The 14,540-nt window shown below is 45.1% G+C and overlaps 1 long non-coding RNA gene across 1 annotated transcript; it reads left to right on the top strand.

Annotated features, from left to right (window-relative positions):
- The first annotated feature begins 61 nt into the window (after nucleotides 1-61).
- On the top strand, nucleotides 62-8,442 carry LOC148106864 (uncharacterized). The gene is made up of 4 exons (XR_015723318.1): nucleotides 62-252; nucleotides 678-754; nucleotides 3,131-3,204; nucleotides 7,860-8,442. It is a non-coding gene; the product is annotated as an uncharacterized LOC148106864 (long non-coding RNA).
- The last annotated feature ends 6,098 nt before the right edge of the window (nucleotides 8,443-14,540 follow it).

Here is a 14,540-nt window from a genome sequence, read left to right as displayed (position 1 = left end):
CGGGTACGTCGGCAATCCCTTCCCCCGACCTAGGTGGTCCTGCCCACGAGACGGAGATGTGTGTATCGGTGTAAAGAAGTCCGTGGGGCAACCGGATCCACTCACCCTTCCGGTCCCGAGTGAGGCTGCTCCTATCTAAACTGGACTAGAGAACGAGTCTTTGCTTTAGCCTCGAGTTGAAATACCTGAAGGGAAGGGCGAGAGGCCACAGGAGACATTCCCCCGAGCGGCCGTGTGAATAACAAAGCCAATGTAACTTTACATATATACGTTGTTTGCATGTGTGTGGCTGTGTGTAGGAGTATACCACCCCACACACAATTTTTTCAAAGATTTTTATTTATTTGAGAGAGCGCGGGCGAGCACGAGGGGGGGAGGTAGAGGGAGAACAGACTCCCCGCTGAGCAAGGAGCCCCAGGTGGGGCTCGAACCCAGGATGGTGGGATCATGATCTGAGCCGGAGGCAGTCGCTTAAGCGAGTCACCCAGGCGCCCCCACAATTTATTTTTTCTTTCTTCCTTACCTTTCTTTCTCTTTTTCTTTCTTTCTTTCTTTCTTTCTTTCTTTCTTTCTTTCTTTCTCCCTTTCTTTCTTTCTCTCCCTTTCTTTCTTTTCTTTCTTTCTTTCTTTCTTTCTTTCTTTCTTTCTTTCTTTCTTTTTATTTATTTATTTGACAGAGAGAGAGATAGCCAGCCGGAGAGGGAACACAAGCAGGGGGAGTGAAAGAGGAAGAAGCAGCCTCCCAGCGGAGCAGGTAACCCGATGTGGGGCTCGATCCCAGGACCCTGGCATCACGCCCTGAGCTGAAGGCAGACGCATAACGAATGAGCCACCCAGGCGTCCCCAATTTTTTCTTTCTAACCTCAAACAAAATAAGGAGGGTTTATCAATATTGGTGGTGAGCTGTGATGTTTAAGCCGCATTTGCCCAGTTAGCTTAGAGGGCGCAAATTCTTTGTTAATAATTTGAGCCTGATACACTACAGTTAAGTTCACAGCCCAGAGAAAACTGATTATTTATTCCCCAGAAATTCATCTCCACTAATATGCACCAGCAAAAGGAATTTGTAAGCCCCTTCTTGTCCAGCCCCTTAAACTGGTCCCATCATACACTAGCTCAAGCAATACATGGTTAATGGTTATCTATTCTATTCATTTCATACTGTTTTTAAAAGAAAGAATATTTGAACACTAATTTACTGACTTTAATTTTTGAAGGTACAATGAGTTTACTATGGAAATTCAGAATCCAGTCTACTAGTAGCTAGATGGCCTTCTGGGCCTTTCCTCCTAAGAAGTAACTTATCAGACCATGAAAACTAATGCGATCAATTATTGGAAATCTCCTTTTTTAGAATTTAAGGGAAAGATGCTAACATAATGTAAATGGAAAAAGTGAACCGCACTACTGGATATCTTCTATGTAAAAACAGTTGATCATGGGATGAGCGCCAAGGACTGAACTGAGTAGGAGAAATTATATGATTTGGGGTGGGGATTTGGAGAAATTTCTAATAAGAAAGTTTTGGATGGCAGCACCTGGGTGGCTCAGTCGGTTAAGCACCTGCCTTTGGCTGAGGTCATGAGCCCAGGGTTCTGGGATGGAGCCCGCTTCTGGCTCCCTGCTCAGCAGTGAGCCTGCTTCACCCTCTCCGTCTGCCACTATCCCTGCTTGTGCTCTCTCTGTCAAATAAATAAATAAAATCTTTTAAAAAAGAAAGTTTTGGGTGGAAAACCTATCCCTAACTTGTGGGATACCAGGCTGTACACTTTCCCGTCTACTGGCTATAAAAGCCGACTTTGCAACAGCCCTTGGGCTACCTGCCCAATGGCTGGTAGACATGCACTTTAGTTCCAGCGGTAAAACCCATGCCCCAGCCCCTCTCGTTGGCATGATAATACAAAATAATTTAAAAAGTTTTAAAAACTTAACGTTTGGTATGAAGTGTGAAGCCATCTGGTCCTGGACTTTTGTTTGTTGGGAGTCTTCTGACTACAGATTCAATTTCATTATTAGTAATCAGCCTGTTCAGATTTTCTATTGATTCTTCATTCAGTCTTGGAAGAGTGTATGTTTCTAGGAATTTATCCATTTCTTCCAGATTGTGCAATTTGTTGGCATATAATTTTTGGTAGTACTCTCTTACAGTCCTTTGTGTTCCTGTGGTGTCACTGGTAACTCCGCTTTCATTTCTGATTTGATTCACCTGAGTCCCCTCTCTTTTTTTCTTAAAGGTTTATCAATTTTGTTTGTCTTTTCAAAGAACCAGCTCTTAATTTCACTACCTTTCCTATTGCTTTTTCAGTCTCTATTTCATTTATTTCTGCTCTGATCTTTATTATTTCCTTCCTTCTATTAACTTCGGACTTTGTTCTTTTAGTTCTTTTAGGTATAAGGTTAGATTGTTTATTTGAGGTTTTTCTTGTTTCTTGAGGCAGGCTTGTATTGCTCTGAACTTCCCTCTTAGAACTGCTTTTGCTGTGTTCCAAAGATTTTTTAATTAATTAATTGACAGAAACAGAGAGTGCAAACGGGAAGTGGCAGGCAGAGGCAGAGGGAGAGCAGGGATCACGACAGGAGCCAAAGGCAGACGCTTAACCAACCAAGCCACCCAGGTGCACCTTTATTTTTTAATTTTTTTCCAAATACTTTTTTAAGTTTATATTTTCATTTTAATTTGCCTCAAAGTATTTTTTATTTCCTTTGACAATGCTTTTGTCCTAAAGAACCTACAGATTCCTGCTCCTCCAGCACATACCCTAACATTAGTCAGTAAATCTTCATGGAAGGCCCAGGTGCTTTTCAAGCTGTTGCCCCTGTGCTGGGTCCGAGTTTATGCACAGGCCCTTTAGCCGCAGAGCGGCAGTTTTCTACAGCCCTCTGACTCCCCGGGAGTTCTGCCCCTCTGATGTGCAAAGCCAGACATTATATGGGATCATCTTCCTGGTGGAGGTCTCCAGGGCGGGAGGTACCTGATGTTCGGCTTAAACCCTTGCTCCCCATGGAGGATGTGCACACCTGTGATGTCCTCCCACTTGTGGGTCACTGCCCTGGGGGGTGTGGGTCCTGAACAGACTGCATCTCTGTCCCTCCTTCCCTTCTTGATGTGGCTTTTTCTTTGTATCTTTAGGTGTGCAAGAACTGAGCTGCTGGTCCTGAATTGCTCTATACATAGATGCAGCCTTGGTGTGACCATGGGAGGAGGTGAGCTCAGGATTTTCCTACTCTGTCATCTTGACCGCCCCCCTGGGCACTCATTTTTAATTCTAATGAGGTCCAAGTTCTCAGTTTTTCTTTCATGGATTGTGCTGTTGGTGTTGTATTTTTTTTTAAGATTCATTTATTTATTTTAGAGAGAGAGACAGAGAGCGAGAGTCCGGGGGGTGAGGGGTGGAGGGGCAGAGGGAGAGGGAGAGAGAAACTTCAGGAGACTCCTGGTGCTGAGCATGGAGACCCCTGTTGGTGTCGTATTTCAAAACCCTTTGCCAGGGGTACCTAGGTGGCTCAGTCGGGTGGGGTCTGACTCTTGGTTTCGGCTCAGGTCATGATCTTGAGGTCACGATCTCGGGGTCGTGGGATTAAGCTCATCTCGGGGCTCGGTGCTCTGTGGGGGCTCTGCTTGAGATTCTCTCTTTCTCTCCTTCTCCTCTCTCCCTCTGCCCCTCCCCCCCACTCGCATGCTCACTCTCTCTCTCCCCCTAAAATAAATAAATACATCTTCAAAAAAAATTTTAAAAACTTTTTGCCAAGGCCGAGGTTACCTAGATTTTCTCCTACATTTTACATGAGCACAGACAGTCTATTTATTCAGTTCTTTGATTTCTTAAGTCAGAGTTTTATAGTTTTCCACATATAGATATTGGGATATCGCACATATTTTGTTGGGTTTATGCCTTTTATTTCAATTTTTTGGTGCTAATATAAATGATGTTGTGTTTTAAATTGTACATTCCAATTGCTCATCGCTGGTATATAGGAAAGTGATTGAGCTTTGTATATTAACCTGTGCCCTGCAATTTTGCTATGACTATTTATGAGTTCTAGGAAGATTTGTTTGTTGGTTTTTTTTTTTTTTAACAATTCTTTGGCAATTTCTCCCTAGACAATCGTGTCATCTGTGAACAAAGACAGTTTTATTTCTACCTTCCCCATCTACATACCTTTTTTCCTTTGTCTTACTGCATCAGCTAGGACTTCCAGTATGATGTTCAATAAGAGTAGTTAGAGAGCTCACCCCTGCTTTCTTCCGGATCGTAGTAGGGTAAAAGCCTCTAATTTCTCACCACTACGTATGTTAATAACTGTAGGTTTTTCATAGATGTCCTTTATCGTGTTGAGGAGCTGCCCTTACATTCCTAGTTTGCTGAGAGGTTTTTTGGTTTTTTTGAAGATTTTATTTGTTTGAGAGAGAGAGAGAGAGAGAGGGCACACACACAAGCAGGGGGAGAGACAGGTAGAGGGAGAGGGAGAAGCAGGCTCCCCGCGGGGCAGAGAACCTGATGCGGGCTGATCCCACGGATCACCTGAGCCAAAGGCAGATGCTTAGCCCCCTGAATCCCCCAGGAGCCCCTTGCTGAGAGTTTTTAGCATGAGTTGGTGTTGGATTTTGTCAAGTGCTTTTTCTGCATCTGATGATATGATCATGTCATTCTTCTTTAGACTGTTGATGTGATGGAGTATATTAATTGACTTTTTGAATGTGAACTAGCCTTGCATAGCTGAGATAAATCCTAGTTGGTCATAGTATATACTTCTTTTCATACATTGTTGGATTTGATCTGCTAATATTTGGTTGAGGATTTTTACATGAGAGTAATTGGTCTTTGGTTTTCCTTTCTTACAATGTATTGTCTGGTTTTAGTACCAGGGTAATGCTGACCTCATAGAACAAGTTAGGAAGCATTCCCTTGGTTCTATTTTCTAGACCAGATTATAGAGAATTCGTATCATTTCTTCCTGAAACATTTGGTAGAATTCCCCCGGTGAACCCATTTGTACCTGGTGCTTTCTGTTTTGGAAGGTTATTAATTATTGATTCAATTTAAAATAGATATAGGCCTATTCATATAGTCTATTTCTCTTTTATGAGTATTGTTAGATTGTGTTTTTCAAAGAATTGGGCCATTGTTTCTAAGTTATCAAATTTGTGGCCAGAGTTGTTCATAATATGCTTTTATTATCCTTTTAATGTCAGCAGAATCAGAAGTGATGTCCCCCTCTCATTTCTGATGGTAGCAATTTGTGTCTTCTCTCTTTTTATCTTGGTTAGCCTGAACAGATACTTATCACTTTTATCAATATTTTCACATAACCAACTTTTGGATTCATTGATTTTCTCTATTGTTTTCTTGTTTTCAATTTCACTGATTTTTGCTCTGATTTTTATATCTTTTCTTCTGCTTACTTGGATTTAACTTGCTCTTCTTTCTCTAGGTTCCTAAGGTGGAAACTGAGATTATTAATTTTGGATTTTTCTTCTTTTCTAATATATGCATTCATTGTGACGAATGTCTCTCCATGCACTGATTTCCTTTGCATCCTCAAATTTTGACAAGTTGTGTTTTCATTTCCATTTAGTTCAAAATGTTTTTTTTTAATTCTCTTGAGGTTTATTCTTTGATCCATGTGTTATCTAGAAGTGTGTTTTATGGCCCAGGATATAGTCTATCTTAGTGAATGTTCCATGTGAGCTTGAGAAGGATAAGCATTCTGCTGTTGTTGAAGTATTCTATAAATGTCATTTAGATCTGGTTTATGGATGGTGCTCTTAGTTCAATTATATTTGATTCTACTGGTTTTCTACCTGCTGTCTTTGTCAGTTTGTAACAGAGGGGATGTTGAAGTCCTCAAGTACAATAATGGATTTGTCTATTTCTCCCTGCGGTTCTGTCAGTTTTTGACTCATGTATTTTGACACTGTGTTGTTAAGCATGTACACATTAAGGATTGGTGCCTTCTGGAAAATTGAGTCTTTTGCTGTTATGTAATGCCCCTCTTTATCCCTGATAATTTTCCTTGTTCCGAAGCGTGCTTTGTCTGAGATAGTGCAGCTTTGTTTTGCTCGGTGTTGGCATGATATATCTTTCTCAATGTCTTTACCTTTAAGCTATCTGTGTCTTTGTATTTATTTATTTAAAGATTTATTTATTTATTTGAGAGAGAGAGAGCACAATCGGGAGGGGCAGGGAGGAAGGAGAGAGAATCTCAAGTGAACTCCATGCTGAGTGTGGAGCCTGATGCAGGGCTCGATCTCACAACTCTGAGATCACCCCCCGAGCCGAAACCAAGAGTTGGATGCTTAACCATCACTCAAGCACCCCTGTCTTTTATTTATTTATTTATTTATTTATTTATTTATTTATTTATGATTTCATTGGTTTATTTGAGAGAGAGAGAGCACACAAGCAGGGGGAGTGGCAGGCAGAGGGAGAGGGACAAGCAGGCTCCCCACCAAGCCGGGAGCCCAACGAGGGGTTTGATCCCAGGACCCTAAGATCACAACCGGAGCCAAAGGCAGACGCTTAAGTGACTGAGCTACCCAGGTGCCCTGTGTCTTTATATTTAAAGTAGGTTTCTGGGGTGCCTGGCTGGCTCAGTCAGAGGAGGGTGTGACTCTTGATCTCAGGGTTGTGAGTTCAAGCCCCATGTTCGGTGTAGAAATTACTTAAAATCTTTGAAAAATAAAAAAATTAAAAACAAGTAAAGTAGGTTTCTTTAGGTGACATGTAGTTGGCTCTTGTTTATTTTTTTATCCAGACTTACTGTCTCTTTTAATTGGCATATTTAGACTATTCACATTTAAAATTATTCTTGATATATTTTGATTAATATCTACCATTTTTATGATCATTTTCTATTCTTTGTTATTGTTCTTGGTTTCTATTTTGTCTTCCACTCTTTTTCTGCCTTCTCTGGTTTTAATTGAACTTTTTATTATGATTCAATTTTCTCTCCTCTCTTAACATCTCAGTAACACTTAGAAATTTTTTTTAGTGGTTGCCCTAGAATTTGCAATATACATTTACAACAAATAAGTCCACTTTCAAGAAACACTAGATCATTTCACTGGTAGCACAAGTACCTTATGCGAATGTGGCCAGTTCCTTTCTCCTGTCTTGTATAACTGTGCTGTCATTCCCTTCACTTATCCATATGCTATAATCACTGAATACATTTTTGCTATTATTCTTTTGAACAAACCATTATCTGTTAGATCAACTAAGAATATTATAAATAGGGGAGACTGGGTGGCTTAGTTGGTCAAGCATCTGCCTTTGACTCAGATCATGATCCTGGGGTCTTGGGGTCGAGCCCAGCCTCAGGGTCCCAGGAGCCTGCTTCTCCCTCTCCCTCTGCCACTCCCCCCTGCTTGTGCTCACTCTCTCTCAAATAAATAAATAAAATCTTAAAAAAAAACCAAAACAACCACAGGGGCACCCGGGTGACTCAGTCAGTTAAGCGTCTGCCTTCAGCTCAGGTAATGATCCTAGGGTCCTGGAATCGAGTCCCGCATCAGGCCCCTTGCTCATTGGGGAGCCTGCTTCTCCCTCTGCCTGCTGCTCCCCCTGCTTGTGCTCTCTGTCTCACTCTCTCCCTCTGTCAAATAAATAAATCTTTAAAAAACAAAAAAGAAAAAAAGAAAAACAACCCCACAACATACAACTCTTTATGCCACTGAGATATTAAACTCCAGTGGGAGAACCTATTTTTTTATTAGTAAAATATTTTAAGAAAGTTACCACTGCAGCGTCTTCTTCGGTTTACCCTTAGAGAGCATCTACTACGTGCTAAGCTTTTGACTGTAATTCCTGCCTTGTCTCTCTCCTCCCACCTTTAATATTCTTTAATGGTTTTTCCAGCTCTTGAATGTGGGTCTAGCTGATGAACTGCACCGGTATCTTCTGCTGCCGCTAAGCCTGGTAACAAGATGAAGAAATGTCGGTATCTTGACAGCAGACCATCAGTGTCCAGCTGCCTCTGCCCCCGACAATCTAGGGACAGTGTTGTCCTGGTTGTGGGGGAAGCTGAACGTGATGAAAGCTTCCGGAGTCTAAAGTAAATATTCAGGGGCGCCTGGGTAGCGCAGTCGTTAAGCGTCTGCCTTCGGCTCAGGGCGTGATCCCGGCGTTCCGGGATCGAGTCCCACATCGGGCTCCTCCGCTGGGAGCCTGCTTCTTCCTCTCCCTCTCCCCTGCTGTGTTCCCTCTCTCGCTGGCTGTCTCTCTGTCACATAAATAAATAAAATCTTAAAAAAAAAAGTATTCAGGGGCGCCTGGGTGGCACAGAGGTTGAGCGTCTGCCTTCGGCTCAGGGCGTGATTCCGGCGTTATGGGATCGAGCCCCACATCAGGCTCCTCCGCTATGAGCCTGCTTCTTCCTCTCCCACTCCCCCTGCTTGTGTTCCCTCTCTCGCTGCCTGTCTCTCTCTGTCAAATAAATAAATAAAATCTTTAAAAAAAAAAGTATTCAATAGGAGCAAGTTGGATTTTAAAACAGGTTTCCCTCAAAGGTATCTAAGGGGTTATTCATCTTCGGAAAACCTCTTGAGAGTTACAAAGATGACCTGACAAGGAAGTCCTGGGCATTGTGGCTTCTTACTAGAACATAAGAGTTGCTGACGCCCCGGATACTGCCTTGATATTTTAGCCTGTAGAGTTAAGGAAAATTTAGACAAACTGGGTCTAAATTCACTAAAACTCAAGACTGCCAGATCTGTATCCCATTTCCGCGACTACACTCATATGCATACCATGGGACAAAGCTAATAACTCATCCTGGATTTTGGTTTTCACCAATACTCTCTTAAGATAACTTATGATTTTCTCTGGTCTCAAATGGTAGTCTTTTGACCTACAAATTAGACATTACTGCCTGAACACGTGAAAAACTATTTCAAATTAACACAGGTAGGAATCTGGCCTAAATTGAAAGCCTCGCCACCAACACCAAATTCCATAAAACCCATCTCTTCAAAATAGTACGATCGAAAAACATATCCTTAGAAATTCCTTGAGAATATTCACTCATGAAGTTCGATTTGTGCCATATCTGCAAGGTATGTTTGTATGCAATTCTTCTCTAACCTTTTCACTCTTCTTAACTCAGTGAAACTTTTTTCAAGATTGTTATTTCCCAGGTTTTAGCATAAAAATTGTTCTCATTTGCTTCAATTTTTAGACAAATGTCCAGTTTCCTCCAACCTCCACTATAATGTATTTTAAGCAATGTTTTCAGGCTAACACATGAAAGTATTTCAGAAAATTAAAAGGTAGGGCTGCCGCTGTCTACAGTGCTTTACTACAGACTAAAGCAACAACAGGAGAACCAGGCACTTGGACTTGAAATTTATCTCCCTGGGGGGCACCTGGGTGGCTCAGTCAGTTGAGTCTATTGGTTGAATCTTGGTCATGATCTCAGGGTTGTGAAATGGAGCTAGTGTTGGGCTCCAAACTCAGTGGGGATTCTGCTTGAGATTCTCTCTCACTCTCCCCCGTCTACCCCTCCCCCTGTTCATGCGCTCTCTCAAATAAATAAAGTCTTTATGGGGCACCTGGGTGGCTTGGTTGGTTGGGCATCTACCGTCAGCTCGGGTCATGATCCTAGGGTCCCAGGATTCCTGGATCAAGCCCCGATTTGGGCTCCCCGCTCAGCGAGGAGTCTGGTTCTCCCTCTGACCTTCCCCGCTCTTGTGCTTTCTCTCTCTCTCAAAAGAATAAATAAAATCTTTTAAAAATTAATTCTTTTAAAAAACAAGAAATAAAAGCTATCTCCCTGCATCAGTCTCGGTGTAAATGAACAGACATTACTCATATAGTGTGTTCTCTGTGTGGGAATAATTCCCTTACCCCAAGGCCTGAATATTTATAAATCCACTTTTTTTGTGGATTTAGCTAAGAACTTATGCCTGGTTTTAAATATTTAATATAACAGTACAGGGGCGCCTGGGTGGCACAGCGGTTAAGCGTCTGCCTTCGGCTCAGGGCGTGATCCCGGTGTTACGGGATCGAGCCCCACGTCAGGCTCCTCCACTATGAGCCTGCTTCTTCCTCTCCCACTCCCCCTGCTTGTGTTCCCTCTCTCGCTGGCTGTCTCTATCTCTGTCAAATAAATAAATAAAATCTTTAAAAAAAATAAAATAAATAAAATAAAATAAAATAACAGTACAGGGGCACCCGGGTGGCATGGGACTTCAGCTCTGGTCATGATCTCAGCATCCTGGGATCAAGCCCCCGCCCCCCATCAGGCTCTGGCACTCAGTGGGATGTCTGCTTCTCCCTTTCCCTCTGCCCCTCCCCCTGCTCTCTCTCTCAAATGAATAAAATCTTTAAAAAAATAAAAATTAAAAATAACAATATAGTCTAATCCTCTCTTAGCCTAGGTCTTCTTGTGTTAATGTGCATACTTCCCAGATTTGACCCAGCCCCAACATGACTCCACCCAGAATTGCTCCCTGAATGATACTCGTTAGAAAGAGCTGAACTTTATTTATATTTAATTTTGTGCAGGAAACAAGACAAGCAGTTTAATTCTCTTTTATTTTATTGTTTTCCTTTAACGGTAATGGGCAATTTCCATAAAGTGGGATTTACTTATCCCATTTTCCACTCACCAAAGCCCTAAAATTCAAAACTTACTACCCAAACATGGAAAAGGCAACCAAAACAACAACTTGAGAATGTCTAGAACAAAAGCTTTTAACTCCTGAAGCAGGTTTTAGAATGGCTGCCCAGCCGAATCGCTTTTTTCAGGTTTACGGACTTCCATCACATCTATGGGTATGGAAAGCTTCTTTCTGAGGGAAGAAAATTGCAAATATTTAGTATCTGGAGTTGTGGATGAAATGAGATATACAATGTACATTTCATGCTTGTTTTTAAATTTATATTTCCCCCCAACTCCCCAGCACACATTTCTTTAATACCCAAGGCCGGGCTTGCTTTAGGGACAATCTTCCTTTGTGTACACAATTTAAGGGTACCTTGAAAAACTTCAGAATTCAAGATTAACAATTTTAATGTAGTATTTAAAAGTCAAGACTAATGCACAAAAAATTCCGGGACCACCAAATTATCAGAATGTTAAATAAAGGCAAGATCCACCCCTTCACTCGCACAACCGCGCCTCATTTTGCACCCTGATGTCACTCCTGATCCTGATCGCGATCGTGATCCAATAGAATGTTATTTACAAAAACAGGAGCCCGACCCGAGAGTTTCCTGACGATTCGTTTATATACTGCATGAAAATATTTACCTTGATGCCCACGGGGGCATCGTCCCCACCTTGGAAAGAGCTCGAGGCCCCCTAGGTAGCTTTGGCTTTGGAGGGGGGGAGAGAGACCTGGGAGAGAGCCCAGGGCGTCCCCGAGGGTCCTAGAGATGGGGGGGGGGGCGCCAGAGCAAGCCACTCACCGCCCGAACACGTCGGGGTATTGAGTGCGTTGGAAAACGCTCTCCAGCTCCTTCAGTTGCAGCCGGGGGAACGCGCTGCGGTGGAGGCGTTGCTGCGGCTCCTGGGGCTGCGGCCCCTCGGCGGCCGCCTGGGCCTCGTCCTGCTGCTGCTGCTGCGGGGGCTCTTGCCCGCAGCCGCCGCCCGTGTGGTTCTCGTCGTCCACGGGGCCCGCTGCTCCCGCGCCACCGTGGCTTTCTTCTCCTGTCGCGGCTTCCTGCTCAGGTTCGGGCCAGAGCTCCTTCTCGACGTCTCCTCCCGTTACGGAGACCACCGCAGGCTTCGTATCTGGAAAAGAAAAGAGAGATCAGGGCGCTGGAGCCCAGGGCGCGTGGGACGGCGACCTGAGAGCGGCGACATCTGCCGCGCCACTGCGGCGTCCCGTCCACTCGCCTCCCCCGGGGAAAGGCCGTTTCGTAGACTTCGCCAAACCCGCGTCCCGGTTCGCGCACTCACCCAACGGTTCTCCTCCAAGTTCATCGACTTCCAGGATGCGGCAAGCGGTGCCTTCTTGGCTGCTCTCGGGCGGAGGCTCCATGTCCAGAACGCCTCCACAGACTCGCGCGGCGGCCCGCGGAGACTCCGGGGTCCGGGCCTGTCTCTGTGCGGGGTGCGGTTTACTACGCCTCTACCTCAGCTTCAACGTCCGCGCGCTCTTAGACGCCGTCGATCCCCGTTACTTCCAACGGCCAGGTGTGTGGTGGGCGGGACTTGTCGGGGCGAGCACGAGGCCGGGGCGTGGCCACGAAGTAGGCGGAGCGTTTGCCGGAAGGGTGCTACCGCCAGGGGGCGCGCGCGCGGGGGGGGGCGACAACTCCCGACTCCCGCGGGGCACTGCCTTGGCGTGGGGGGTGGTGGGTGGTGCCAGCCAGCCGGGGGCGGGGAAGGGGTGGGGAAGGAAACTTCCCACAGCTCTCCCGAGCCCTGGGAGACGCGTTGGGAGAACGTCTCGCCGCCTGCCCTCGCTGCACGCGGGTCGGTGCAGGGTTCTCGCCCTAAGCTCCTGCAGGGCGAGGGACGCAGAGGTAGGGCTGGAGAAGTTGCGGGGGGGCTTCGTGGCAGCCCCAGCACTGAAGCGACGGGATCCCCGTCGCCGTGTGGGCTCTGAGCACGACTCTCCCCTCCGGCAAGTCAGTGACCAATGGATGGGACTCTGGTTGGGTTCCGTTCGCACCCAGAGTCCACGAACCGGGCTAGTGACCGGACGAAACGATTAGCTAGAGGGCTGCTTGCTCTGGGTTTTTGCCATACGCGCGGAAAGTGGAGCCCATCAAGCTCTCCTGGGCGCTCCGGAGCGGCAGCTTGAGGTTGGGTTTTACAGAGCACTGTGGGTGCTCGGATGCACGCTCTAAGAAACCCAAACCTCCCTCTTGCGATAGGAACAAATACCCCAGATTTGTATTAAGGAATTCACATCAAGAGTAGAAATGGAGAAACCTGTCCACTGTTTTGAGCATCCAAGAATGCTTGCGCTGCACGTGCTGGACGCGACTGTGGGGCTTACACCCTCTGCCTGCTGAGCTCCGCTTCCGCGCCCCCGCTGCAGGTCCTCTGCAAAAGCGCACGTGTTTCTGGGCTGGGCAGGTGCTGGGGACTTGGGTTAGTTCCCACTTTTTTTTTTTTAAGATTTTATTTATTTATTTGACAGAGAGAGACAGCCAGCGAGAGAGCGAACACAAGCAGGGGGAGTGGGAGAGGAAGAAGCAGCCTCCCAGCAGAGCAGGGAGCCCCAGGCGGTGCGGTGCTGGATCCCAGGACCCTAGGATCATCACCTGAGCCAAAGGCAGATACTTAACGGACTGAGCCACCCAGGTGCCCCATGTTCCCACTTTTTTATTCTCCTCCACTTTCTCCTGTTTCTCCTCCTCCTCTTCGTCTTCCTCCATCTCCCTTTGTCTAGAACTGTCTTCCAGAGCTCTAGCTCTCCACTGATAAATATCAAATAAAGAAGAGCCAGGGCAGATTGAGGGCTCTGTTTCTCCCTTAAAGTGATGTTTTGCATAGTGTCCAATACCGCTAAATGACAGCCGCTGTGCACCCTGCTACTTCCCTCTGACTACAGTTAGGAAAAAAAATATATGTATATACCCAGTGCCCAATAACTTGCTGGACCTGGTGCGAGGAAAAGCTAACTTATACTCTGGTGAAAGATCAGCAATCACGTCATGATCCGTATCCGAAAGACATCAGCATCCTAGTCCCTCAAGGAACAGATTAACTATTCAGTGCTGTCCTTTGGGATGGTAAGCTCCAGAGTCATCACTTCTTATAAACACCTTCCATTCATACAATCCAATTTTTAAGAAGTCCAATTATTTTGATGGTTTTCAATTTTACCCGTTTCTCAAGGATGGGTGAAGAATTCATAGAATTTCGAGAATGATAAAAGTCATGTTTTTAACTGTGTCCCTATGATTTCTTTTTACTTTTTTAAAAAAAGATTTCATTTATTTATTTGTCAGAAAGAGAGAATGAGAGAGAGCAGAGGGAGTGGCAGGCAGAGACAGAGGGAGAAGCAGGCTCCCTGCCAAGCAAGGAGCCCAGTGTGGGACTCGAGCCCGGGGCCCTGGGATCATGACCAGAGCCGAAGGCAGACGCCTAACGACTGAGCCACCCAGGTACCCCACAATTCTTATTTTTTTAAATATCCAGTGAATAATGTAGATAATGACAGTTACACGGAGAGATTTAAATAGAATTAACCATATAAAAGAAGAATAAATATTTGAAGCCAAAAGGCTAAAAACATATTTTTCTTACGTATTAGTCTTAATCAGAACCACAATGAGGGGCACCTGGGTGGCTCAGTCGTTAAGGGTCTGCCTTCAGCTCAGGGCATGGTACCGGGGTCCTGGGATCGGGCTCCTCATCCAGCTCCCTGCTCCGCTGGGAGCCTGCTTCTCCCTCTCCCACTCCCCCTGCTTGTGTTCCCTCTCTCGCTGGCTGTCTCTCTCTCTCTCTGTCAAATAAATAAATAAAATCTTAAAAAAAATAAAAACCACAACGAGATACTGTTTCACACCCAGGAGGATGACTATTATCCACAAAATAGAAAATAAGAGGTGTTGGTAAGGATGTGGAGAAGTTGGAAC

The sequence above is a fragment of the Ursus americanus genome, chromosome X (assembly GCF_024610735.1).
Source record: "Ursus americanus isolate L20-20 chromosome X, mUrsAme1.1.p, whole genome shotgun sequence".
Taxonomy (NCBI): domain Eukaryota; kingdom Metazoa; phylum Chordata; class Mammalia; order Carnivora; family Ursidae; genus Ursus; species Ursus americanus.
This window is presented reverse-complemented; position numbering and strand designations above follow the sequence as displayed.